Consider the following 26946-nt stretch of genomic DNA (forward strand, 5'->3'; position numbering starts at 1 on the left):
AGTGGCCCTTTTCGCGTTCATCGAAAGGCAGCAGATGGATTTTGGTATGTGCTGACAATCTTACTCGGTACTGCGAGATGGCTGCCCTGCCACAAGCGACTGCTGGTCAAGTGTCGTCCTTCCTTCTTCAGTCTATCATACTTCGTCATGGGCCTCCCTGCATCATCATAACTTACCGTGGACGTCAATTCACGGCAGACGTTGTCGAACAACTTCTCCGTATGTGTGGCTCGGAACTCAATACACTCGACGCCTTATCACCCGCACACGAATGGTCTCGCCATGAATCTTGGTATGTTTGAAGCAAGCGAAACGGCCGCGAGCGCATTATGAGCGTGGCATGTATTCTTGTTCTTACATGGCACGCATCTCATGATTATAGTGTTTGCACCAGGCATATACCTTCGTCATCCATTCACGTCCCATAATACCAAATTCGGTATATGTGAATCTAGCGAAACGACCGCGAGTGCACCATGAGCGTGGCGTGTAGTCATGACCTCCATTTTTATGTAAGACATCTACTTCGCGCGCATGCGGGGCTGCGTTTGATTCCAGTGGAGTGTGCTGTGTATGTTAATCGCGCACATGTGGATGATTGTGATACCAATGGTTTTTTAGTTACCTGCAGTCATAATATCCACCGCATTATTGGCGAAAACCCGCTCTCGAAGGCGTAAAATAACGCCTTTTTTTGCCACCGCGTCACTTGCAGGCCGCCTATGGAAATGTCATGCCTAACCGCAGACCGTATCTTTCTAGTTGAAATTAGACTTAAAATGCCGGCTAATCCTTGTCCGGGCTATTCTGTATTCTGAAGGCCACTTCAAATCAGGCCGGTTTCTTTGGGACATGACTACGGGGCCGCGTACAAGCGGCCATAATTTCACTTGATTTCCTGCCAACCATGCGCACGCGCTCGTCTCCCACTCCGCGCGCGGGTGAGCTGTGCGTGGCCTCTGCTCTTCTTTTCTTTATTTTCACTACAATCACCGCTACTGGTGAACGCGCAGAAGGTAAGTTAAAGGGGGCCAGCTAGGAAGAACCAAACGAAGACTCCGCGCCCATCACCGAATAATGGTTTCTGATCTTCCGCTGAATATTTGTGTCGAACGCTACGCACCAGCCATACGCGACTTCGATGTAGATTCTCAAAGCGGCGATGAGCCATTTTGCAATTTCTCTAAACAAATCAATGAAATAATTACAAAATTCGAAAGAACGTGAAATCGCCTTAAATTTCAGTGTATCATGAATAAATGACAAGCTTTTGCGTTTTTCTGTTGTGTGGTTTAATTTTTGTGTACTTTTTTGGTCTTTCACGCTGCCCTCCCTGCCCCCTCCCCCTTTTCTGAACTGAAATCCTAAGTATTCCGCTGTCGTAAGCGCCCGTCATCGGGCGCAACAAACAGAATTGCTGCAAAATTTTGCTCTCAGCGCAGCGCGATTGATTAGCCTTTGCTAGTTCCAATGTTTCGGTTTCATATGCAGGTTGAAGTACTCAGCGGCGTACTCTAATTGTCATAGGTTGTCATCAACCTATCGAATGTGATAAAAGACACCAGGCAAACTGAAAACGAGTTTATTTGGAGCGAACCAATGAGACCTTACTGTATTATGCACAACAGCACAGGAGCTTGTCAGAAGCTAACAAGTTAACATTCGGTAATTACCCCTAAAAAGTTTGCAATACATTGAAGTAAACAGTAAAAAGCTCAGTTGCACCATTTGAACACATAAATAATGGCGTTCTCCAGTTCGAGCACCAGAGAACTGATCTTCGGCGTGACGAAACAGTCTTGCACAAAAGGAACGTTGTTCGAGCTGGAGAAGCTTCACAGTCGGAAGTGCTTCCTCGACGGCTTATGTGTATAGTTCATGCGCTTTTCATTGTCGTCGGTGACTCTAGTCATTCACTAAAAGCATCCTGAAGAATTTGTCAGCAATCAAACTTGCTGACCGTCTTCCGTGACTTTCGGGGCAGTTCAGCAGAGGTACGTCCATATGCGGTTCTACGAGCAGCTGTAGAACTTCGAGAACATGCGTATGTGGCAGGTGTTTTACTATCTTCTCAAAGAATGTGGCGATCCCGTTTTCGCTTAGTGGGTTTGCGAGGGGGCAAACATTGTCTTACGACTGGTTCTTTCCGGGGCTTCTTCGCACTTGGTGCCAAGTATGCGGGATAATCTTCAAAGACAGTTGGCACGGCTCCGGGAAGCAGCTTTCTTATCCTGCAGTCAGGAGCGTAATCGATCTGACAGAAGTGCCTGCTGCATACGTTAGTCGATGGTGACTTGTCGTTTATTACGAGGTTCTGCCTTGAAATGTTCCGCTGCCATTCTGAGAACAGTTCTTGGTCCACAGGGAACTGGTGAAACAAAACACCTGGCGTTTTCCCGGCACGCGATTTGCAGTACGGGACACAACAGTACACCATCATGGCACTGGTCTCAGCGTATACACGGAATTCACTTTACTATGTTGAACAACATGCAGCGCACTGCGATGCATTTCTGAAAACTCACGCCTTCAGCCTCCCTCAGACCGAAGGAAAGTAAGACGATGTGATTGCTGTTAAATTCAGAAGCACAAACGCTGCGAAAACAGCCCGCACGCGTATCGAAAGCAGCCTGCAAATGCAAGCGCGCAAGTGCCAGGCAAGGATTGGCTCGCGTAGCCCCCGTGCGGAGAGCGGCGCAACTGTACGTCGAGACTCCTCCCCTTTGTTTTCGCTGCCGCTGTGGAGGCAGTATGAAATCGCGCACCGCTCCCTCTCTAGCCCGGCCGTGGATATATGTGCTTATGTGGGCATGCCCTGCCACGTTGTTAGCTGCGTGCCGATGACGCATCGCTGATGTCGCGTAACGTTGCCGCAGAGGGCGTAGTCACGACCATGGGCTACGCCTGCCCTTACGCTATGGTTGGAGAAGAGTGGTGAGGCTGCGCGAAAATTTGAAACCAGCTGAAACAAATGTTCTAACCCTTGTAACTTCTATATGTTCATATAGCATGTTCACATAAGAAAATGCGCATATTTTTCTTCATAAAAATATTTGGACCTTGAAGTTGTTTACTGGCCCTTTAAAAAGTGGTTTGCATTGATACTGTGTGCAATGATGACCAAGTTTGACAATTGGTCATTCTTTTTACATTTCCTCTATTATTTGTGCACCTTGCAGTCTGACCGATATAACAATTGCAGCATGATAGAGGAATCTTGTACACTACTTTCTGTAGCACAAGGAATGAAGGTGCTTGTGTGTTTCACATTAAATTGACTTTCCTTGTTGATTTTGCCTTCTGCCCTGTGCTTAACACGTGCGCAAACGCTGCCCAGCTTCTTGGTGGCTGTGAAAGCCACTTTTACATCATATCTGAATGCGACATTCTAAAGACTAAGTGCTCTTTTGCGGTATATAAGTGCGTATATGCATAAGGTATATCTATGCATATAACGAAGTGCTGCATGACGCTAACAGGCAAAAAGAGTATTCTACACTCTCCGCATAGCAATAGGTGGCGCTGATAGACGCTCCCACGTTTAAATGCACATATATACTTTTTAAAGCGGATAGAGGGGTAACCGCCACCGTAGGTCAGTGGTATAACATCAAACGCGTTATTCGAAAGTCGCAGGTTCGAATCCTGCTGGTGACAAGTTACCTTTTCATCCACTTTTATTTCTTCACATTTAGATTACAGTTACTTCTATCAAATTTCCTATATGACTCCTGGCATCGTTGTCTCATGAATGTGATCGCATGTAAGTCATGCTTGCACATGCAGGATTTTTCAAATAGCCTATGTGTAAAAGCCGCGAGACGTGAAAAAGCCCCACCCTTGCATGCTTGAAACTTGGCAGTTAACGAAGCACCAAGCAAGAGAAACATCGGGAACGACACTATGGAAAGTATAGTGGCACCAGAGTTTGAGGAGTTTGAGTTAAGAATGCCGCGTGAATTAGAGTACGCAACATTGTACGTGACTAAGAATGAATAATATGGTACCGACAAAAATAAAATAAAAACATCGATAAAACAAATGGCAGGCTCAAACACGTTCGCGTGTTTATCTTTGTCGAGATGGCTCCAGCGCCATAACGGGATTCTGCTCTACGACTAGGGACACGTAAACCTCATCGTGTGGGCTCGTTGAAATGCCCTGGTGGAAATATTCGCAATGCCCACGGGCTATAGCTGGCGTGCCGTGCAATCTAAGATGGCTGCAGAAGGAGGGTCAACCCGTGAACTCGCACAGAAAAACGTAGGACGCACGCCCCGTGCCGATTTCATCGGATGAACTCTTGATTGCCACACGAATGCATATAAGACCGAAGTACTTTCCCAAATAATAGAAACTGCTAAATGTTCGCTACCTCATTTTATTGCCGCAGTGCGAAGGCTGGTGGTGTCAGCTGATCGACCGTGCATCAATGGTGCCTTGCTTAATCCTGTGCGTGCTACAGAAAACTGCACGAACTGAAATTCACGTATGAACTGAACGGCACTCCGAGATAATTTGTTCGGAGCCTGCCTGGCGGATTTGCCGAAGTAGTAGGCTATTAGCGAGTAGCGTGCCGTCGCGGCCGCACAGAATCGAATGTTTAACGTAGCGATGGTTTGCAAACATATTACGCCGTCGTCATTACTTGCGCTGTAAGATCATGCAGCTGCTTCTTCAGCGGAACACAAACATTTACCTTCCTATTAGGTAGTGCTTGTGTCACAGCCATGCTCATACCAGAGTCCTTCAATAATTTAACCGGTCCTGAAGCTGCGCCGTAACTCTAGGGGAGAGCTTTGTGTGCTGCGAGCGGCGGCCGCGAGGCGGCGCTGCATCACCGCGCGGGGCATCGGACAGACCGGAGGTTCAGTACCGGAGGGAAGCTGGCTGCTAGTGTTGATATGGGGTCAGTGCATGATACTGTGGTGTGTCATGTCGTAGTGTTCAACGAATGATTGCTATTGGGCCTAGTGTGTTGTGTTTGAAAATCAGGAAGGATGCCATATACCTGCTGTGTGAGTGGTGGTTGATCCGGTTACAAAACAAATGACGAAAAAGTCTCCAAGTTCTCGCTGCTTACAGACAGGGAACGGCGGTAAAAGTGAAAGCGCGCAATGCCGCGACAAGAATCTGCTGGTTTCACATGTATTTTCACTAATGTCCGCGTGTGGGAAAAGCACTTAGATGAGAGTGACATGGTTCGCATGGACCAGTGGCTAATCGTTGTTGTGAAGTCACTGTGACGTTCCGAAACTTTTGCCGACGCTATGCCGAGGATTTTCCACGGGCTCATGGCGTATTTGTATAGTGTAAAACGATGCAGAGCTTGCCCGCCTACCAAGCGTCGACGGGAACCATCAACTGAGCTGGATACTGTGGCTGCATCGACACTGCGCATGAATCCTTTTGACATAGTTGCAAAGGATAATAATGCATTTATTGAAGAGGAGCATACTAGGCGCCTCTTTCTCGTTCAATGCCAGTAGGTAATACGAAAGCCCGATGAGTCAAACGCTCACCGTTTTCGTTTATACATGTGCTGAGGTGACAAAAAAGTGTAGAGGTGATATTCCAAACAGACAGGGCTACATGCAGCTCCTCACAGCTTGAAAAATTAAGCACATATCCGTTGCATAGAACAAAAACCTCAGCGCTTTCAATAGAAGCGACTTCAGTGCTATCAAATCCGCCCGCCCGCCCGCCCGCCCGCCCGCTCGTCCGTCCGTCCGTCCGTCCAAGGTGTGGATAGGCGGTCGGGGGCGCGTATAGGTTGTATTTACGTGTTGGCGGGCGCGGCAGCGAAAATTGAGCCAGCTGTGCTGGCAACCGCGTACGTGGTCACCATTTTGGAGGCCACCATAGCGGTGGCCGGTGGCATACGGGCAGTTGAGACCGGCGGTTGCAAATGGTGCACACAAGTTACTGCGGACACGATTTTGTTTTAGTTTATTTGGATTTAGAAGGTATGAGATTCAACATTTGTGAAGCTGCTGCAGTCATGGGCGATGCGTGCTAGACCCGCTTGAGCGTGTACGCCAAGAAATTTGACGACGAGGCAAAACAGCGATACACGGACAAAGTAGCTCTCTGCAGTGGGCGTTGATCCACACTTTATGACGAGCGAGAAGGCCGCATTTAACACCAGACTTGTTTCGAAGGTGGAACTCTGAGACATAAAGGATTGTTTGGTGCACATAAGACAAGTTTTATGACGCAAGAACGACTCAAAGCCAAGAAATCGTTAGATGCTTGACTAATGGGTTTGTCCAGCAACCTTAGGTTGAAAGTGGTGGTGACTGCGTCGTTGTGGGCGCAAAGGTTAGATAATATGAAATTGTACTCTATTTGTAAGCGCTAAAGTCGAGTTTACCCATGAATTCGATACTAGTGCGATGTTTTACGAATGTAGTTGAAGAAGTAGACTTTACAGCGCTTACGAACTTCCACGCGAGAACGTCATTGCATGGGGCAGATTAGATTGTGGGAAAGTGCACACGAGACTGCAATTTCGACGTGGTTTGCTCACCTGCAGCTTTGATCTGTCGAATGAAAATATCAGGAGCACTAAATGATTCACTAGACTAAGGTTAAAACCCACCTGTTCTTTGACGCAAGTGTATTGAGCTAGGTCACTTTAGCGAAAAAAAAAGCGTGTACCTCTCATTTAGGCTTGTAGTGTGCCGCGCATGTATTATTTAAATTGTCCAGCGTTTAGTACTCTCCTGTGTTGTGCTTTCCGCAGACGTCTTTGCCAGAACATTGAAACTGACAGCATTTACTGTGTTATTGTTATTTCTTTATTTTTGTGTTCCGTTCGCATCTCAATTACTCAAATCTGTCAGAATCAGAACTCAACCGAGTTTCCATTTGCAGGTGAACCACTCTCAAGCAGTCACCCCACAGCCTTGTTAAAATCAGCCTGGCTAATACGGCTGAATCACTCGCCACGACGCTTCGCCGCAATCTGCAGTATACGGCTACATGACCGCGAATAAAGTTCGGTAATGAAAAAAATATAACCGATTGTGAGTTTTCAAGCTCGTCACCCTTGCTTATTGTGCGATGGCTGCACACAAATACGGCACAATCAAACGTGACAACGGTCTGTGGTCGCAAAAAAATTGGGGGACCCTTACGCTTCGCCTTTAAGAGTTGAACGCGATAGCAAAATCCGGCCCGTAGTGCACCCTTCAACCACTAAGTGCATACTTATTCATATCTTTTGTTACAAACACACGCACACAGTAGATTGGACCAGCGCGCACTATTATTGCCGAATGTACTCGTTTTCGTCGTGACACCTGTCGAACAATATGCGTTAAAGGAGACCTGAAACACTTTTTTAAGTAACCATGGCATGAGTTCACTAAACAACCCAACTTTAGTATCACGCACTATCAAAATGTCATGACCAGGACCATGTACACACATGTGTACATGTACTGGTCATGCCAGCTGAAGGTAGTGCCTTCTCCGCATTGCTTGTTTGCTGTGCGGATAGCCAAAGCGGAGGCTGCGGGAGCATATATAGGGTTGCTCGGAGGTGAACACCACCTATACAAATACACGCAGCAGCGCTTCCTTGCGGGCGGTCTGAGCCGATTGTCGGTGGACAAAGTGTGTTGACTACAGTTTACTGCTAATATCTACGCTCTTCTCTACTGATTCGGTGCACGGCGCCTGTGCAACGTTACTATTACCGCGAGTAAACCGCATTCTGCATTTTATAGGGATGCTCGCCCTGGGTGACTCCCTTTACGCTATAGCTCTAAATCACGTCTCTGCTGTGTTGTTTGTACGTGGTTAGCTTGGGTTCCGCCTACTACGCACTGCTGTACTGTGATTTAACTACTAATTTACATCTTTGTGATCTGCATACAACAAAAAAGAGAGAAGTAAAGATGGTAGAAAGCCCGCGTATCTGTGCGATTAGTTCAGTACCACCGTACGCACCTCATACGCATGTTTTTTTTTCTCCCATTCTGTTCACCAATAACTGTTGGACAGTCGATAAGTCTACTTAAGAAAGATTAGTGGCTGACGGCGCTTTGCGCTGCACTGCGTTCACTGCGTGTACGCACATGTTCTTGTACTAGTAAGAATATAAAAAATATGAGTGTTCTGCGGAAAGCTTTCATCGATAGATCACGTGCATGAAGTGCTACAACAAAGGCCTGGTTTATGGGAGAAGCATGTTTTGTTTTCTTTTTTTTTCAGACAAAGAGTGACCTTTTCCTTTTGTTTGTCACTAGCAATGCCACACAAACGCAGATGACAATGTAAAAAGATAAAATTAACAGCGAAATGATATGACGTCATATATAAGGCATGCCGTCTGAATTAATTTTCAACGTCTGCACTCCTTGAAAGCGTTCTTAAGTCTAAGCACACGGTTGCGTGTGGTAACTGTTTTAAGTACAGTGCAAGTACCGAAGTCTCACAGTTTATGTGGTAGTACTATCTCTATGTAGTGACACCACTGCCAGATAAACACAACTAAGGCTCCTAGCATTATCGATAGACTACATTGCCTTAGGTGTACACTTACCAATAGCGCGCAATCGCATGGCCCACAGCCTGTTTTTGTTTTTACAACCGAGTCGCTATAAAATGCTGCATTCACACAATATTTAGAGTTATCATGTTTGGGAGGATTCCAAGAGCATTTTGCGATGCTCTACACGCAATGCACAAGAATAACTACGCTTCTATTATGACGTCGCTGAAGGATATATGCTACATTCAATACGATCAAAGTGACCTAAAAGCGTGAAAAACAAAAACGTGAAACGCATGGGGGGACGTGAAGTGCAACTCGCTCCTCGTGAGTTAGCAGCTGATCGTTTATCCCCACTGTCACTCTTGGTGCGTTGACAACCTTCTACGTTCAGAACAAAATCATGATAGTTTCATTCAAAATCACAGCTAAAAGAAATCTGAGGAATTCTCTCCGCGGAACGACTTCGACAACACCAACATCGCGTCAATCATCACGTTTGTCGGGATGCGGAGAACATTTCGCTCTGAACCCCGCTCACCAGCGAATTCGTTGCAGTGTGCTGCCACCTATGAACAAACGCAGAAAATACAAGTGGCGCAGCGTTGGCTATGTTTTCGAGAGCAAATCATGAGCCCGGGCGAATATCCGCGTACAATGAACGTTATAGTATTCATGCACCACAAGAGCACTGACGAATGCTATACGCACGTAAAACAGGCTGAATTTCAACTACAAATGCTAGGCGATAACAGTTAACTGACCTACCTGGCGACAGGAAACCTTGCGAAGCTCATATGTTTACTCTGCGGGCTATATTAAAAAGCGCGAGTTGCCATGTATTTTCACGTCAACTTCGCATCTCACTGGAACGAATCAGATTTATCGTCTCACGGACGGTCCGGTTTATTCACTAATACGCGAAACATGCAAACTGTTTAGTGTTCGTTTTTTGCTAACGTGGTGACACTGAACCCAACACTGGAGCGTCTGCCTACTGACCCTCCACGAGAGGACGCTCCTCAATTCCGTTTGGCGGCGTGACAGTCCATGGGCATTGCGAAAATGAGAATGTCACTGCCGTTTTTTATTCAGGTCACCTAGTGGCTCTAATATCATCTTGAAAAGTGGAATTCCAGTCGACGTTTATTGCTTTATACGGTTGTGTTTCTGCAGCACTATCTTGTGTCTTAAGATACACGATAAATTTTTGAATGTACCGCAAATAAAGGTACAAACACTCGTTATGCGAGACATATTGCGATACACGTACAAGATACCCAAGCAGGATCGAAGATACATGTAGTCCTTCGATACTGCACAACATTGCGCTCTGCATCTGAGAATTCGAGATACTAGAATTTCATCAACTTGGATCTTTTGGCGTGCTCCTAAATCAAAGCATTCAAGAGATGTAAAGCCGATCATGGTGCGCGGTTCCTTTTCCCTCCAATGCTTTCTGTGTTCCCAGCATCAGGCCATGCAGCTGTTAAAAACACCCTAATCTTTCCCATGTGTGTGCGGCATCTGGCAAGTAATACGATTGCGTTGCTGACATTTGAAAGCCCTGCCTCTCCGTCACGTTTCTTTTTTTTTTTTTGAAAACGTATGACAGTAAATATGAGGTGTTGAACTGCCGTATGTTGCGTGACAGATTATGTGAAGGTCGTCAAACTCATTCAGGAGTCGATACACTCAGACTCGCACAGACTAAAGGCTGTTGTACATGCCGCGAATGCAGTGAAAAAAAAAATCGTTCCGTTCGCTCCAATCGCTCTGTTCGCAACCGCCGCTAATGGCGGTTTCGTTTCACACAGACCGCGAAGGGTCCGCGATATTCGCTTTGCGACTCGAGCGGCGAGCAACATTTCTTGCCACCAATCGTTGTGGCAGACAATATAATTTTTCAAATATAATGTAACAATCTGTGCGTCATGATATTATTAAGTTTCAATGATGTCGCACAGGTCCTGTTAATTAGGGAGGCGATCGCTGGGCTAATTCCAAGGGCCGAAGTATCGGCCCCCCGAACCGCACCACGAAAGCGTGGACAATTTAGAAGTGGTCCTTTTTGGCGTGCCAGCGGACGCCGGCTGTGGCCCAAAGAACAAGTCAGAGCCGAGAGTGGATAAACAAACAAAATTATATTCTCAATAATGGCAGATCGAAAACAATACACAAGAATGTACACTCCACAATAGTTGCATACAATATGTCACCAATCAAACGACGTACTACACAGTACAATCAGCCACACTCGAAACAACGGACACAGACAACAATACGCACTACAATGCAGTCGCATGCATTGAACAACCAAGACACTTAAAGACTAAAGAAATAGAAAACCTATTCAGTCCAAAGTTCTTGGAACAAAAGTCTGGATGATACTCTTCCGAGAATCACTCACTCAAAGTCCAGCGTTGTTGTTGTTCCGCTGCCCCTGAAGTTTCTCTTCCAGGAAACCTTGCCGAAGCTTCTCTTCCAGGAAACCTCGCGTCTTCAATTGACCTCTCTCCAAGCTTCAAACTTCTTCGCCGGAAACACGTCAGCTTCACACACGCAGCTGTTGCCACGCGTCTTCGCTCGATAGCGGTAGACACACGCTCTTGCCTGTAGCTCGAGCCTTCACCCCTCAGGTGGAAATCCTCTTCTTCTCCTGCTTTGTCGCTACGGACAAAACCTTCGCCGACTACACGGCGGAATCCCTACGCGCTCTGGCGCTAACTTCCGTCTTCTCCTGCTCTCTCATCTCGGCTGCTCGATTAAATACCTTCCGCGCGAGATTCCAGAAAGTTCTCATCATTTCGTCGGCGCGATGCGCAGCGAAGGCTGGGGGAAAGCGCGAGACGGTACGAGGGCCGTCCGCGACGGATGACTCAACCCGGCACCACCACGCCTCTTTCCTTCTAAAAACTTCGAGTGCTTGCTCGGCCGCCGATGTGGGGTGAGGAGGTTCGTCGGCGAAGCCACGCTTCCGAGGGGAGAGGCGCGCGCCCGGAGAGTCGTTGGATGTTTGTTTTCTTTTCTTTTTTTTATGGTTGACCTCGCGGCGTCACTCTGGCGCTTCGTCGCGAGAATTTGGCGGCGCGTCCTTTTTGAGCGCTCGTTTTGTGACAAATGAACGGTAATGAAGAGCACTTGTGGCGTCATATAATAACTCTTTCCAATCTAACTACGCTGTAAAATGTGCAGCAGCGGCCATTACCAAAACAAACACGTCGACGAAATTTCGACAGCTTGACCGGCCCGACCCTATTTCGATGGGTCCCGAACAGAAATAGCTCTCGCCGCTGCGATCAGAGCGAAAATTTCCATGTTGGTTGCTCGCCGCAGACAGCTGTGGCGGGAGCGAACTGCCAGCGTTTACCAGCTTTTTTTCGTTGCGAGCATATTCGCAGAATGAAAATCGCTACTTTTTGTGTCATGTGAAATGGCCTTAGGATGAGGCCGTGAATTTGAATGAGTAATATCGCGATAAGTTTGAATGCGAGGGAGTCTGGTGGAGGACCATTTTGTTGAGTCTAAGTCCGACTGAGCCCTAGGCGCAAAACGAATTTCATGAGCGAGTCTGAGTGAGTTCCACCTTTTAATGCTTGCCTATTTGTGTAGCTAACGTTAAAATTTATATTGATTTTTTTTTCGTGCGAGATCTGTTATATAAACACGCTGTCGAGAAAGCATTCGAGTCAATTTGAACCATCTTGTCATTCTTTGGCATGCGCATGAACGTAAGCACAGAAGTGTGTTTGCATTTGAATCCCATCCAAAGTCGGTTGTTCGGTTGTGAAACCTGTCTTTTGCAGCGCAAGTGAGGGTTTGTACGTCCCGAAACAATGATACGATTGAGGGGCGCTGTAGCAAAAGCTTCTGGGAATCTATGCCACATGTGGTCCTTTGACGTGCGGCTACATCTAAACGCATGGGCCTAGAGCAATTGGTTTCCTTGGAAATGCGACCACCGCGGCCAGTGCTCGATCCGGTGACCTTCGCGTCGACAGTCTAGCTAGACCACCGCGGTGGGTTCGCAGCGGTACCTCGTAAGCGCTAAGCGGCCACTGTGGCTGGTACAGTTAGGGTGCTGCTGGCGTGTGCGCATGTTTTAAACAAGATAGTCCTTCTTGAAATACTTCAATGCAGAAGTTTTGTTCTGTCTGTCCAATGATTCCGTCCTCCCGGTCAAAGTTCGACTCGTTGCTCAACGCCCAGCCATCGTTCCCTGGTGACAGCGACCGCACTTGTGATCATTGTCAATGAAAAAGCAAGTATTACGAATATTTTAGGCTCAACATCGATACGTAAATACTATGCAGCGTGTTTCTTTGCTTAAGAAATGCGTAGATACGTAATTCTAAAAACCAAAGCGTTTACTTTGATAGGGAGCGTGGCGATTAAAATGGCTGGAGAGAACCCCGACCGCGCGCGCCCATCTCGAAGTCCGTGAGCAAAAGCTCCTCTTTCGCAACATTAATGGCGTCCATATCTCACGCAGCGCCTCCTCTATTTTGTCAATTCCAGCTAGATGCGCCCCATAAAAAGGCATTGTCTGAAGCATCAAGCAGTAGTACGCCCAGCAGAAGATTATCGTCTTTGGACGGTATTTGCTGCGAAGCACGCACATTCACCAAGGTCCATTCAAATAGGTCACGAAGGCTCGGCCGAAAAGCGGTTCAGAATCTATTGCTAGCGACATCAGCATGGGGAGTTATGGCAGCTGCGATTGAAGCGCGACTATGTGCGGAGGGGACAGACACTAATAGTGAAAAAAAAAAAACAAGTTTGATTCAATGTCGAAGCAATCAATTGGCTTTAGAAAATAGATTTATTCGCCCCAACAATATTACGTAGATGTAATGAACTAATAATTTATGAAAGTTTTTATTTTTACGAGAAATTTTTTTTTCAGTGCCCTCTGTCCACGGTAATATTACTCAGTGGAGCCCTTGCACTACAAGGGTATACATAGGGAGGCCCGCTCATAAAATTCGTATGCGAAGACACACCCCCTCACCTGTTTTTTTTGTGTTTGTTCCGCGCTTGTTTGCGCTCTCTATTGTGTGCGAAATCGTTAGGTGCTTTTTATCGTTGGTGAACGTCCTCAATGCAGCGGAACGATGGGAATTACATTTAAAGCCAAGTTGTCGGCATCTGCGGAAGTTATGTGCTGTGCAAGAATGCAGCTGCTACAATTGGGTGCTTGGTGACCCATGTCTTCTCGATAAGGAACAAGCACAATGGTTCGGAATGCACTGCTCTCTGGGCTTTCATCCATCAGTAGTCCTGCAACCCGGTTTCCTTCTTGAGCATGCAGTGCCTACTATTTGCGTTATCGGTGAGCAGATTGCCAAGTTATCTATCACGGTACAATTCGCATGTCTTCATTGGCATGTATACGTAGCAGTAATTTATCGCCGCGTTTTTGTTAAAAAAACATAACGCTGAGAGTGTCCACAGATCTTTTGTTTCTATTAGAATTTTCTACAGTATGATATATTCAAGTTATTGGGACCATTGAATAAAACTAAAATCTCATGATCTTGGCGTCAGTAGGCGTCAATTATTCCTGTTGAAGCAGAAGATTGCAACCATATTACACGCTGAAGACCCTGCGTATGTGTGAAACAAATAAGCTACGCTGCAGATATCACATGTATGCGCTGCTACGCTGTTGGCTTGCCTTAGCCCATGGCCGGAAGATGCCACCAACGGTGAAAACAAGTTAGAAGAATGAGTTTCCTTGTAAAACCGAGTCAAATTGAACGGTAGTACACTTAAAAAACATCATTATTTAGTGATGAGTCCGTATTAAGTTAGTGGGCGTTGACTTGAAGCGCACTCGTGGATGACTTCCCGGTGATCGCCTTAGCGCAAGTACTTAGCGATCAGGGGCCTATATAAAAGTAATTTGAGATCAAATTTCGTGCTAGTACGCACAAAATGACGTCACTTGTTTACCAGCTTTTGCGACACGTTCGCTTTTGTTCCGCCGGAAGTGTTCCCTCCTCAGAGAGACGGCGCTAAGCCCCATAAGCAGCTGATCAGCCGCCATTTCCTGAACGTATGGACTTGTACGTAGCCCTCGCTACGAGTCTATGTATATAAGGGCACGGCGGCAACTCAACGATGCGGTCGGCTAATCCCCTTCTGTACTTCATGCAGATGTTCGGCGCTTTCCTGCTACCAGCGGGACACGACGCAGCAATATGCGCGTGACATGGCAATTTTATGCCGCTTTCCAGCGCAATCAACCATCGCACGTCATCGATGATTCTGTAGCTTGATCAGGCGGCCTTCATCTGGGAGCAGCCAGTATCAGCGACGACCACGCATGGGCAAGACACTGGACAATTTTCCCTGGTGGCGGAATGCACCGGTTCGCCTATAAATGCTGGCGTCAATCGATTGTGGGCTGTAGGGCACGGCGGCAACTCAACGATGCGGTCGGCTAATCCCCTTCTGTACTTCATGCAGGTGACAGGCGCTATGGAAAATGCTTTTGTTTTAACGACCCATTTTTGGTCATGATGCCGTGCCCGCGGCTCATTTGCTTGCTGGTAATTAATGTTGTAGACTATGCTGAAAACTTAATGCTATTGTCAGAAGACGTAGAAACGAACCCCGGCCCTGATGTTACCCAGTTCGCGAAGCAGCTACAAAGGATTGCTGACGATTTAAAAGAGTAGCGCCTTACTGCTATTGGGTCGAAGCTGGCTAATATTAGCGCCCTAGACAGCAAAATAGCAAACTGCGAAACCAGAGTATGTGCCCTAGAGGAAGTAGTTTGAAAACTTGAACTTCAGATGGATGATCTTGAGAATCGGTCTAGAGAATAACCTCATAGTGTTTGGTGTTCCGGAAAGCGAGAAAGAAAGCAGTGTCGCTTTGGATAAAACAGGGAACGACAGTATCGTCGCAAACATTTTGAAAACCGAGGCACTTGCCATAGACAGACTACATAGACTAGGAAAGCCAAAAGCTAACAAATGCAGACCAATCATTTTGCGGCTTACCGACCATCGCGGCAAAATAACGGTATTATTACTGCATAAGTGAGGACTTTTCAGCTCGCATTCGTAGCATGAGAAAAAACTAAGGAATTATGGTAAATCAAGAAAAGAAGCAGGAGAAAAAGTGACGTTAGGCTATGACAAGCTCCGGATTGATGGTGAACTCTTTTCCTGGAATGAAGAAAACAATGAAGCCGTTCCCGTGAGCCAAGACGCAAACGTCCCTGCAAAACGAAAAAAAAAAAAACCAGAAAGACGATCTGCAGAAGATTGGGCCCCGCAAAAAAAAGTAACCTTCGTCAATGTAAACGCACGTAGTCTACTGAACAAATCTGATTTGCTTTATTCTTTATTACTGGAACTAGAACCCCATTTTGGAGGTGTTACCAAAACTTGGCTGTCAAGTGACATTGATAATGAGGAAATGGATAGCATCAACTACGCGATAATACGGAAATACCGGCCCACACGTGGTGGTGGCGTTGCCATTTTCGCCAATAAAAATTCTCTTTCAAGGTTCTTCGAGAAGTTGAAGGTGTAGAAGCAATATTTTGCGGATTGTTCATAGGTTCAAGTGCCATCACTGTGCGTTGTGTATACCGTATCCCGTCTGCTTGTAGTGACGTCATTACTTCACTTTGTAGTTATATGCAGAGTCATGTATCAAATGGCAAACTAATTGATCCTACAGGGTGATTTGAATATGTCATAAATAGACTGGCAAGCTAAGTATTTCAAGTCTGATAGCTCGCATTTGATATGTGATCTTATGCTCAACTTCAATTTACATCAGATAGTGACCCAACCCAAGCGGGTACATGCATCATCGTCGAGCATTCTTGATTTAGTTTTTTAAGTGATCGTTTCCCGCAAGAAACTACTAAAATAGAAATAATGGAGGGCATTTCAGATTATAACTTGATTTATTGCGCTGTAGGAGTGAAGGACTATAAATCTCATCAACAGGCATCGCTTGATTATTCTGAGTTACCTATGCTGACGACACAAGCATAATCGATTGTCTTGCTTTCGAATATGATTTATTCGTAGCACTTACAGATAACCTATCCACTGACATCGAAACAATTTGGAGTAGATTTACAGGCTTCGTGACGTCATGCATAAAACGTTACGTACCGATCAAAAAAAAAAAAACTGGGCGACTAAACCTCTGAATAACACGTGACGTGAGACAGGGGAAACGAAAGGCAAAACGTCTAAGAAATAAACTGAACACGACAGCAACTATTGCTAGTAGGCACTATCTGACTGTAGCCGTTAGCGACATGAGAAGTAAACTAAGAGATGCCAAAATAATTACTTTGCAAAGATACTTCGCACATTCTTGATAAGCGCTTCAAATAAATTTTGGAAATATATAAATCCAACGAAAAATGAAGCGCTCATGCGTTCTTCTGAATACAACAACGATCTCGCCAACTCCTTCAATGATTACTTTCAATTAGTTTTTACCGTACATGACGGAATCATACCTCTCATACAATTTTCAGACCATTCACCAATAGAACCCTTGGCAAATACCGAGCAAGGCGTGCTCAACCTACTATTAAGTATCGATACCAAGAAGGACCCGGGTCCTGATAACATATCAGACTTCTTCCTTAAAAGGTATGCAGAATTGGTAGCTAAATATTTATGTGTAATCTTTAAAAAATCACTGCAATCATGCACTATTCCCGCAATATGGAAAACTGCTAAAATTATACCAGTACACAAATCAAAATCACACAAAGGCACCAAAATCATGGTTTCAAATTTCAGGCCAATATCAATAACTTGTTCTGTGTGTAAATTAATAAAACATATGATATTGAAACACATAGGTATTTACCTTGAAAATATCATATCCTGTCTCCTGTTCAACACGGTTTCCGAAAAGGCCTCTCAACGGTTACTCAACTTTTAGAAATAATACACGGTGCAGCCCAGTCCATTGATAGCCATAAACAAAGTGACCTCATCTTCTTAGACTTTTCAAAAGCATGTGATCGTGTTTCTCATACAATATAATACGTATATGAGAAGTTACTCTTGGAGACAGTACCATTATTCGCTGGATTAAGGGTTACTGATACATCGCTCACAATTTGTACAGTTACAGGACACCACATCTAGAATAGCAACAGTCACGTCAGGCGTGCCACAGGGCATGCAGCGTCTTAGCGCCAATATTATTCACAATATTCGTTAATGATCTGCCCCTCTCAACTAAAGTAAAACTAAGGCTCTTTGCAGATAGATGACTGCGTACTTTACCAGGAAAAAAATACTCCTACGGATTCCTAACAGAGCACTAGAAGATGTACCCACGTAGTGCAAAAAATGGCAAATGTCCCTTAATATTGGTAAATGTGTGTCCATGGCAATAACCCGCAAAAAACTATGGTACAACTTTTCTTACACTATTGACAACTGCCCCTTAACCACAGTCTCTAACCATAAATATCTAGGAATAACGATTTCAAACGACCTGAGATGGGATACCCACATTTAGAATATTACTAGCACAGCCCTAACAAGACTATTTTTATTGAAAAGATGTCTTAAACACGCACCACCAAATACCAAAATAACAGCTTATACTACCCTCGTCAGATCTGTATTAGAATATGCCAGCCCTGTCTGGTTTCCGTATATGCACCAACAGATTAATAAAATAGAAGTGGTTCAAAGAAAAGTAATTGGGTTGATTTTTAACAAGTATAGACTGACAGACCCACCGACACACCTACTCAATAACGCTGGCATTCTAACACTAAAAAACCGAAGAAAGCTAACAAGACTAAAACTAATGTTTCAACTAATCCACAACATAATAAAAATAGGTACTTCAATGTATATATCTTTTTTTTTCAGGACAGACCAACCCGTCATAATCATTCCCATACTCTTGTAGGATACTCTTTTACCACAAATTACTTTAGATATTCATTTTTTCCTGCAACCGTTAAAGATTGGAACTCGCTCAAACCCACTTTAACCACTTAATCATCCATAAACGTGTTTACAGCTGCGATTGAAAGCGAATTGCTTCCCTCGCAAATCGCACTAACGACATCACATCATCAATAAACCCAATAAACGATGAGTACATGTCATGCTAATAATACAAAACTTTAGCTTTTTTATGATGGTTATATTTCAATGACGCGTTTTTCGATTAGTTTATTGTTCATAAAATTGTTTGATTAAGTTTTTGAATAATAATGTCTACTTGTTGACCCTTCCCCGTATTACAAATGCATGCATTAACTTTTTGCGGTCGTTTTAGCGATAACCTAGTTCACGATTTTGCTATTACTAAAATTTTTAGACTTTGTATTCTTATGACAATGTATATTCTGTGATTTGTATGTCATTTTGTAATTCCAGCTTTTTTGTGTTTTTCAACATTATGACTTTGTGTAAACAAATAATCGCTTTCATATGTCCTCCCTGCTACAATCTCGGATGAGATTAGCAGTATTGTAAATAAATAAAAATAAATAGATACATTGGATTCGCTGCCAAGTATTTTTGTTATTTTCCGGAAATTACCTGCGCACAGTTTGGAGTGTGCCGGGACACCAACACATTACTCGAATTTTTTTCCGGCGCGTATCGAGTTTATTTTAGGGGCGAAGCTCCTAAAGCCGTTGGTCCTTCCATGCATGTCTGTGACGGGTTAGTAACCACCTAGTTGTATGGCTTACTCAGCAGGTGGCGCTAGTGTGAGTGATAGACGAACGAACGGACGTACAGACAAACAGACGGACAGATAGACAGATAGAGATACAGGCATTTATATAGACGGGCCAACACTTCGCCCCACTCATCATTCACTTCGTCGATATGCTGTGATTTTCTACTCATCTACTCATCAGTGAAAGGCAAGAAACTTCTTACGAAAGTAATGACGTCACTCACCGCATAGCGTCAGCTTGAATTGGTAGACCACGACGACTCCCATAGAGATTGACAAGTGCACGTTCAGCTGGTGAGTGCTTCTAGGAGCCCTCATAGTCGTACGTTTGGTGAACCAAACTGGCGCCAGTGGGCGGCTATGTTTTAGGATGAATATTCTGCTTTTTTAATTCTGTTTATTTTTTTTCATTTTGTATTTCCGGCCTTTAGTCGTCAGTAACATGTAGATCTCTCATGCAGAAACTCCCTGTCAGCGCTCAACCACTCTGAAACAGTGCGACTTGCTTTTGCCCCCCCCCCCCCCCAAAAAAAAAAAACGACTCTTCATAGGGATGAGAAATTCGTGAACAGGGAGTGTTCGAGTAGTGTATTTTTCGAAGTTGCTACTTGTTTCAAGTCAGTTGCAGCTGTAGTCTATACGTCGGCTCTTTTTTACAAATTTCTTCCATCGTCCCCTTCCTGCCTTTCTTTAGAATTTCTCCTATATGCATTCTTAGTTGACGCAGCGGTTCGCACTATACACCACCCTCACTCAAACAAACGTTTCGAGGCGCAGCTGGTCTTCCGAGTTCAAAACCGTCATTGAGTGCTATAAAAGCAGAGACGCCGCAGTCTCTAACGATGCATTCACGCGCGCTTCTGTGACTCTCTGTTGACTTTTCTGTGCCTCTCACGGCCGCTGAACGCATTGTCAGTCTCTCTCCATCACTTCTTATTGGGCGCGCCTGGCGAACACGTGTAACTCGTGTTCTCCCCCTGCAGCCGTCTGGTAGACGCGCTCAGCGATCACTCGACGCCGTCAGCGGCCGCGCTCTGCCTTGTGAGTATCCACTGCTTGTATCTATATTTGCCAAAAGGTGCCCAAGTGTAAACGAATCAAGTGCCTAAACTGTGGTGCTTCTTTTGCTCACCCAATCGAACTGTAGTTGCCATCCCCTCCTTCTTTTTTCCACACGAAGCGATCTTTTGTCAGATTGATGTACACCCAGCCGTCTGTTTTTTAATGTAGTTCGCGGTTAAATTGCATGAACTCTTCTCCACTTGTCCGCTTCACTGATCACGTAGCGCAATACATATTTAACACAGGGCCAGGGAAGGGGTTAAAGGGAGCCCTTACTTCTTAGAAGTTTTATTTTTTTTGAAGAGCGTACTCATATATATGCGGAAAAGCAAAGAAACCAATATATATGTGTACGCTCTTCGAAATAAGTCTTATTTGAACCAAGCGCTCCCCTTCATTCCTTCCCTGGTCCCGTGTCAAATATTTTTTTGCGCTACGTGATCAGTTATGCACACGCAACTTCATACTCTTGTCCACTTTCTTTGTTTATACGCCACTTCCAGCGTTACGTTCGCGACCTGCGCAATGTTCCTTAAGAGCGCAATGTAAGATGGGGCTCGGCTCTTTGCTGCTTAGGCAACGAAAGCGAGTTTTCTGACCTGTTCTAGTTTAAGAAAGGCGCCTCTTGCTTTTCAGGCTTGAATTTATTCACTAAATGCAAGGCATCAGGACGATTCAACTTTCTCCCGAGGATGCACTAACCGTGGACCTTAGTTTCTGACGCCGCAGAACAGGTTTTCCGCATTGTTGAAAATGTAGACTTCTTTGAACCATGGGGTTGCTGTACAATAGGTTCATTTTTCACTATGCTTGTGCAATCCGTCAGTGATTTGACCGTTCATTAAGCTTTCGTCTTTCCAGATTGCCGCGCGTAAAGTAGCGAAACAGACGATTTTGGATTAAGCTCCCCGCGTCCTTCAATTCACTCAGTCAGTCACCTCGCCAACCCGAGTTTGAGCTCAGAGTTGATGCGGAAGCCCCCATTATGTCGTGCGCCGTATTCAAATTGTGGTTTTGATACGTACAACCCCGGAATTTATTATTAATTTGTGCCACGCCGCAAACAATGCGGGGTTCGTGGTGCGTCAGATACGTGACACATCGTCATGCTTTCGTTATACTTCTAGACACTGAAATGGCTCCAGCCAAATTTTTTAAAGTGAACCCAATGTTTTAGGGGCCTCTTGGATTCTTCGCTCTCGCTCACTCACCGCTGCTATGAATAAAGATAGCATCACGCCATGCAATAAGTCCGGCCTTCCGTTTTCACATTCTATCGGACTTGCTGTCAGCAATTCATTGGGTGACCCACATGCACTCTGTATCCTGTGGTCGTAGAACTGCCGACCAAATATTTGGGGACCAGTGTGATTTTGGAAGATGGCGCTGAATAATTAGAAACCGGAGATGCGGCTATTTGACGCAGAGAAGTAACGAGAGAAGGGTTCAAATGGAGCGCAAAGTTTGACGACTGCTAATTGAACATGAACTGACTAGCCCAACAACGCGCACTTCTAGCGCTGATTGGCGAGGAAGTCCTTTCTTGTGCTAAAGTCAGCTCTCGAAACACATTGTGTACGCAAGGAACTTATGTCGCAAAAATACTTGCGCTGTCTTATCCGCTGCCTTTCCAAAAATAGTGAGCCAAACACGTACTACACAGCTCACATTCATTCATTGCAAGAAGAACGCTGTGGCACATGTGGCACAGAATTCACGTGCGCATTATTATCAGAAATGACAACTGCACCCGATTCCAACACATTCTTTTTAACGCGATACTGTTAAAAGCTTTTTCGCTAAAAAGTTCCGGCGTCGGCGTCGTTAGTTGTGAGTGAAAAATCATCATATTGTCCGTGACCGAAAAGTTGAGAAAGGCGGAAATAAATTATAACAAACATAGTTGTTAGAATGCGAATAGAACTCGGGCCGTGAGTTTGGTAAGCAGGTGTTCTACCACAAAGCCACACTTATGGGTGAAAGTGCTTCAAAGAAAAAAAAAAGACAAAAGAAACTAAACAAAAAAGTCGCTTTTTTTGAGTGCCATGTTGTCGAAGAAAATAAAGGAATGATAAAAAAAATAGCTACTGTTCAAGCGAGAATCAAAGCCAGGCCGTCTGCGTGGCAAACAGGTATCTTAACCTATAGAGCCACGCTAATTTTTTTTCTGTAGCACCTGGCGTTGGTAAAGAGCATATTGCCACTTTCCTTCCAAGTTTTGTTATCGCTGCGTTACACTGTACGTAATTCTCAGCGCAAACTGTGCCTGCAGTGTTCGAGAAGCTTGCCCCGCCGCGGTGGTCTAGTGGCTAAGGCACTCGGCTGCTGACCCGCAGGTCGCGGGTTCGAATCCCGGCTGCGGCGGCTGCATTTCCGATGGAGGCGGAAATGTTGTAGGCCCGTGTGCTCAGATTTGGGTGCACGTTAAAGAACCCCAGGTGGTCTAAAATTCCGGAGCCCTCCACTACGGCGTCTCTCATAATCATATGGTTGTTTTGGGACGTTAAACCCCACAAATCAATCAATCAGTGTTCGAGAAGCTTAGGGACTGTAGTAGATCATTTCGTTAAGATTGCGCCCACTTCGCGAACATTACTGATCATTTTGAAACCTGCGTGACCGCTCGCGATAACGCTAGAGTATTTGATGACTCGTGTATAAATTCCGACGTGCTTCGCCGCTTGTCAGTTTATCGACGGTCGACGCTCTGTTCGCCACTATCAGTGCCAGTGTGTGAGTGTGTGCTGTAATTCGAGTTTCCGTTTGTGGCCACAATTTCGTCCAAATGAACAGTTTTCATCTGAACACCAAGTCTCCTCTCTTGGCCCACTTTCACGACACCGCGACAATATTGTACATTTTAACACCTAATAATACCACTATATGTGTAGGATACATACAATGATTGAATATTAAACAATCGCCAAGCTGGTGTCGTCATATTCAGCGAAGGTAATCGACACGTCGAGACATGATAATATGACATGCGTGTCATGTAAGAACATGACAACATACCACGCTCATGATGCGCTCGTGGCCGTTTCGCTAGCTTCCCGCATACCGAATTCGGTATTACGTGACGTAAATAGACGACGAAGGTAAATGACGTGCCCAATGATAATCATGACATGCGTGTCATGTAAAACATGACTACATGCTACGCTCATAGCGCGCTCGCTCGTGGCTATTTTGCTAGCTCCACGTATACCAAATATTGTATCACGTGATGGCAGTAGACGACGAAGGTAAATTACATGCCCAAATATGATAATCATGATATGTGTGTCATGTAAACATGATACTTCCTATACTCACACCATGCTCGCGTCCGTTCCGCTAGCTAAACATCTACCAAATGTAGCATTACGTGACGTGAATGGACGACGAGGATAAATGACACGTCCAAACATAATAATCTTGAAATGAAGCTAATTTACGCCCGCCTGGTAACGTTGTGCAGTTATTAAAGTGACATTGCAACCTTCCTCTTTCGTGCTTCGCATAATATTGATTCTCACTGTACGTTGGATCTGCCAATTTTTACTGTGATTTGTATCTTTGCGTCTGGTAATGCCGAAATTGAATCATAAATGATCTAACGCATCGTACAGTTTATGCCGGCGTCGTTAATTTCGAACGATTTTGCGTCAGCTTGAAACGACTGCCTAAATGCCATAGGAAACATGCGCCCAACAGTGGGGCAGTGCCTGAGACTTCGTGCGCTCAAGCTGCAGTGATGCTGAACGCGCCGTTTTCAAATAGGGCGACCCCTCGGTGGTGAAGACTGAAACGACGTGAATGCTTTGAGCGTTTTCTCTCCTTAGAAAAAAAGAAAAGCATTTCTAGCTTAAGCAGCCAAAACCACTTTGAAACCTGCCGGACAATCTAGCGAGAAAGGTGACGAACAATAGTCTTCGCCTGGAGCCACTCAAGGTATTTTGCGCGCTCCGCAAGTGTTCTCTCACGTCAACAATACTTGCTTGATCTTTGCAACGTTCCGAGAGGACCTCCTGTCTACGTCAAACCTAAAGAAAAAGTCAATTGCACCCAGAGGTCGGCAAAACTTGTGGAGCCCACTCATACTCACTCATTAAATATATCTCGTGCTTTGGACTCACTCGGACTCTAACTCACCAAATTTTCCTGAGACGGACTCACACTCACGAATATTTTCTTCAACGAAACTCACTCGGACTCAAATTCACACACACACACACAAAAAAAAAAGTTTCTCACCCGGACTCACCCAGATTCAAGCCTTGGTCTGAGTGTGAGTGAGTCAACTCATGAGTCTGTTAGTCTTCAATTAAATCTTTCAAACCTGATGTCCATGTTTTTAACACCATTATCTCACGTAATCGCTGCTCTCCTTGGCCCTGATTGATATAGTACCTCCGAATACGAGTGAATTATGAGTAAGGTCCTTTTTCTTTGAAGAGATGACGACATATAAGATATATTTGTCAAAAACTTCCCCGGAATAGTTGGCGAGGGGTAGATCAAGACAACCCTCTAGATAATTCGTGCCTCTGACCAATTACATTTAAATGGTGTATGAAGGACACTGTCTTGGAATATGTGCGAGTTGTCGTGAGCCCAGGTGCGCCTGGTAGTAATGCTGAAGAGAGTATAGATAGCACCATAAATTGGGAATGAGACAAAAGAACTCACTCAGGCTCACTCCAGAAATATATTTTGGTTTTTAGATTCACTCCAACTCACGCTCACCAAAATTTTCTTCAGCAGGACTCACTCGGACCGACGGCTGAGTGAGTCTGAGTCAGTCGACTGATGAGTGATTTCGCCGACCTATGAAATATGCAACTGACGAGCATGCACCTTTACTTCAAAGTGGAAGTGATTGATTGATTGATTTGTGGGGTTTAACGTCCAAAAACCACCATATGATTATGAGAGACGCAATTCAAAGTGGAACTCCTGTGCCTCCACCATAGTGAGATTATGCCGTTTTCAAATAGCATTGACAGTCCAGCAACAGCTATATAGCAGGGTTAATTTTGCACAGACACTCGTCAATAATTTAATTGAGAAAGGAACGATGAGACAAAACTAGAACCGAAACAAGGAGCTGCTCCGTCCTTCATGGTGGGTATGGAATGACGTCACGAAATCTGCTACACACCACCATGGCTGATGAGGATGTGAGCATTGCTCACGCTGCCCTTCTGATACGCAAAAGCAAGTTGGCGACGCCATCCGACGTGGAATTAAGCTGTGCCAGCTCGACTGAACTTATCAGTGACAAATCAAGCGATGAGTGCAGCTACTACTTGAGCGTGGAAGCATCGTACTTTCATTCCGACCTGCCGGCGCGTGTAACATCTGACGTGCCTCAAATCAATCTCCTCGTTGTTGAAATGTGTATGCTTAAAGAGCCGACGTCAACAACGACTAACGCGCTGTGTGCAGCTGACAAAACTGAACTGTGCTCGCATCGTCGGCGCCTCGCAGAAAAGAGCGCGTGCTGTCTCTGTCTGCTGTGCAAGGTGGTGTTTTTGAAAAAGAAAAGAGGAGGCACTTACGTCATATACACAGGATAGCCTGCGTTTACATGTGTGATTCCACAATAGGCCATCAAGTTTTAAAATTGGTTTTCTGAAAAACTAAATGACCTACCGTTGCATAATCTGGCACACGTATATATAGACCACAGTGTCCACGAGAACATATTTTCGAAGTTTTATGAAAACCGGTAAGGTAACGCCCGTCACTAATAATCGGTGACCAACTGTTCTCCTTAGTCACGAATTAAGATGTGCATCAGAAAATGCGTCAAATTGGCATGGCATTATTCCAACCTTACTGAAAATCCTGGGCTGGTCGATGCTGGAATAGTTGGTGAATATGGTGGAAATAATATTAAATATGGTGGGAATAATAGTGGAAATGGTGTAAACTGTAGTGGCTAATGACGGCGAGAGTGAAAACAAAATGGTGGCAGGTGGTGGTGGTGGCGGTGGTTAGCCAATACTGGTGACAGTAAAAAATGCTGGCTGATGGTGGCGATGCAAACCGTGTTTTGTGGATGGCTTGGTGAACAAGCTGGATGACGGTGGCGTGATGAAGCCTTGATGAATGATGGTGGCATGATTAAAAAGCAGATGACAGTATGCGAAATCACTCATTTGTAGTGTTTCACTCTACAATGTGCGGAGAATTATGTTTGCCGTTGAAAGAAAAAAAAAAAACGCTGGTCAATTCGCGACTCCGACTAAATTCTCGCCACCTAGTGGCCGCGCCTGGAAACGGTGCTAACAGGGCCAACCTTTAAAGGAGATGTGTTACCGCGTTGCGTGGGTTGAGAAGTGGCCGTATAGTTCCTTTATTATCGCGATGCCGCACGCTCGAGCCCGAAAAAGAAGAAATTGTTTGCAAGGTCTATTGAAGTGTATCGCAATGCGTGGCATCGCGGTGCAAAGATGGTAACGTGCCGTTCTATCACTTTTCGAAAGATGCAGACAACGCGCGACGGAAAATGGCGCAAATCCGAAACGAATTGGAAAGAAGGTGACAGACACAACGGTAGTGTCTTCTCATCAATTCGCTTAAGGCGACCTAATTATTCTTGGTGAGGACAACATTATTTAGCGCGTGTGCATTCTTATCAATATTCGTTCTTCTAAAAGTGTGGAGTATAGTTTCATTCATATTAA

The 26946-nt window shown here is 45.0% G+C and overlaps 1 protein-coding gene across 8 annotated transcripts in view; it reads left to right on the forward strand.

Moving 5' to 3' along the window:
* Positions 1 to 26946, forward strand: part of LOC119177760 (glycoprotein-N-acetylgalactosamine 3-beta-galactosyltransferase 1) — a 442569-nt gene that overhangs the window by 93182 nt on the left and 322441 nt on the right. For 3 of the 8 annotated variants that reach the window (XM_075865748.1, XM_075865894.1, XM_037428945.2), the window contains exon 1: positions 20052 to 20251. The exons of the other annotated variants lie outside the window; for them this stretch is intronic. The gene's annotated coding sequence lies outside the window, so the exon portion shown is untranslated. Of the gene's footprint in view, positions 1 to 20051; positions 20252 to 26946 lie in introns of those variants that run through there. 8 annotated transcript variants of the gene reach the window in all.

The sequence above is a fragment of the Rhipicephalus microplus genome, chromosome 1 (assembly GCF_043290135.1).
Source record: "Rhipicephalus microplus isolate Deutch F79 chromosome 1, USDA_Rmic, whole genome shotgun sequence".
In the NCBI taxonomy this organism is placed as follows: Eukaryota; Metazoa; Arthropoda; class Arachnida; order Ixodida; family Ixodidae; genus Rhipicephalus; species Rhipicephalus microplus.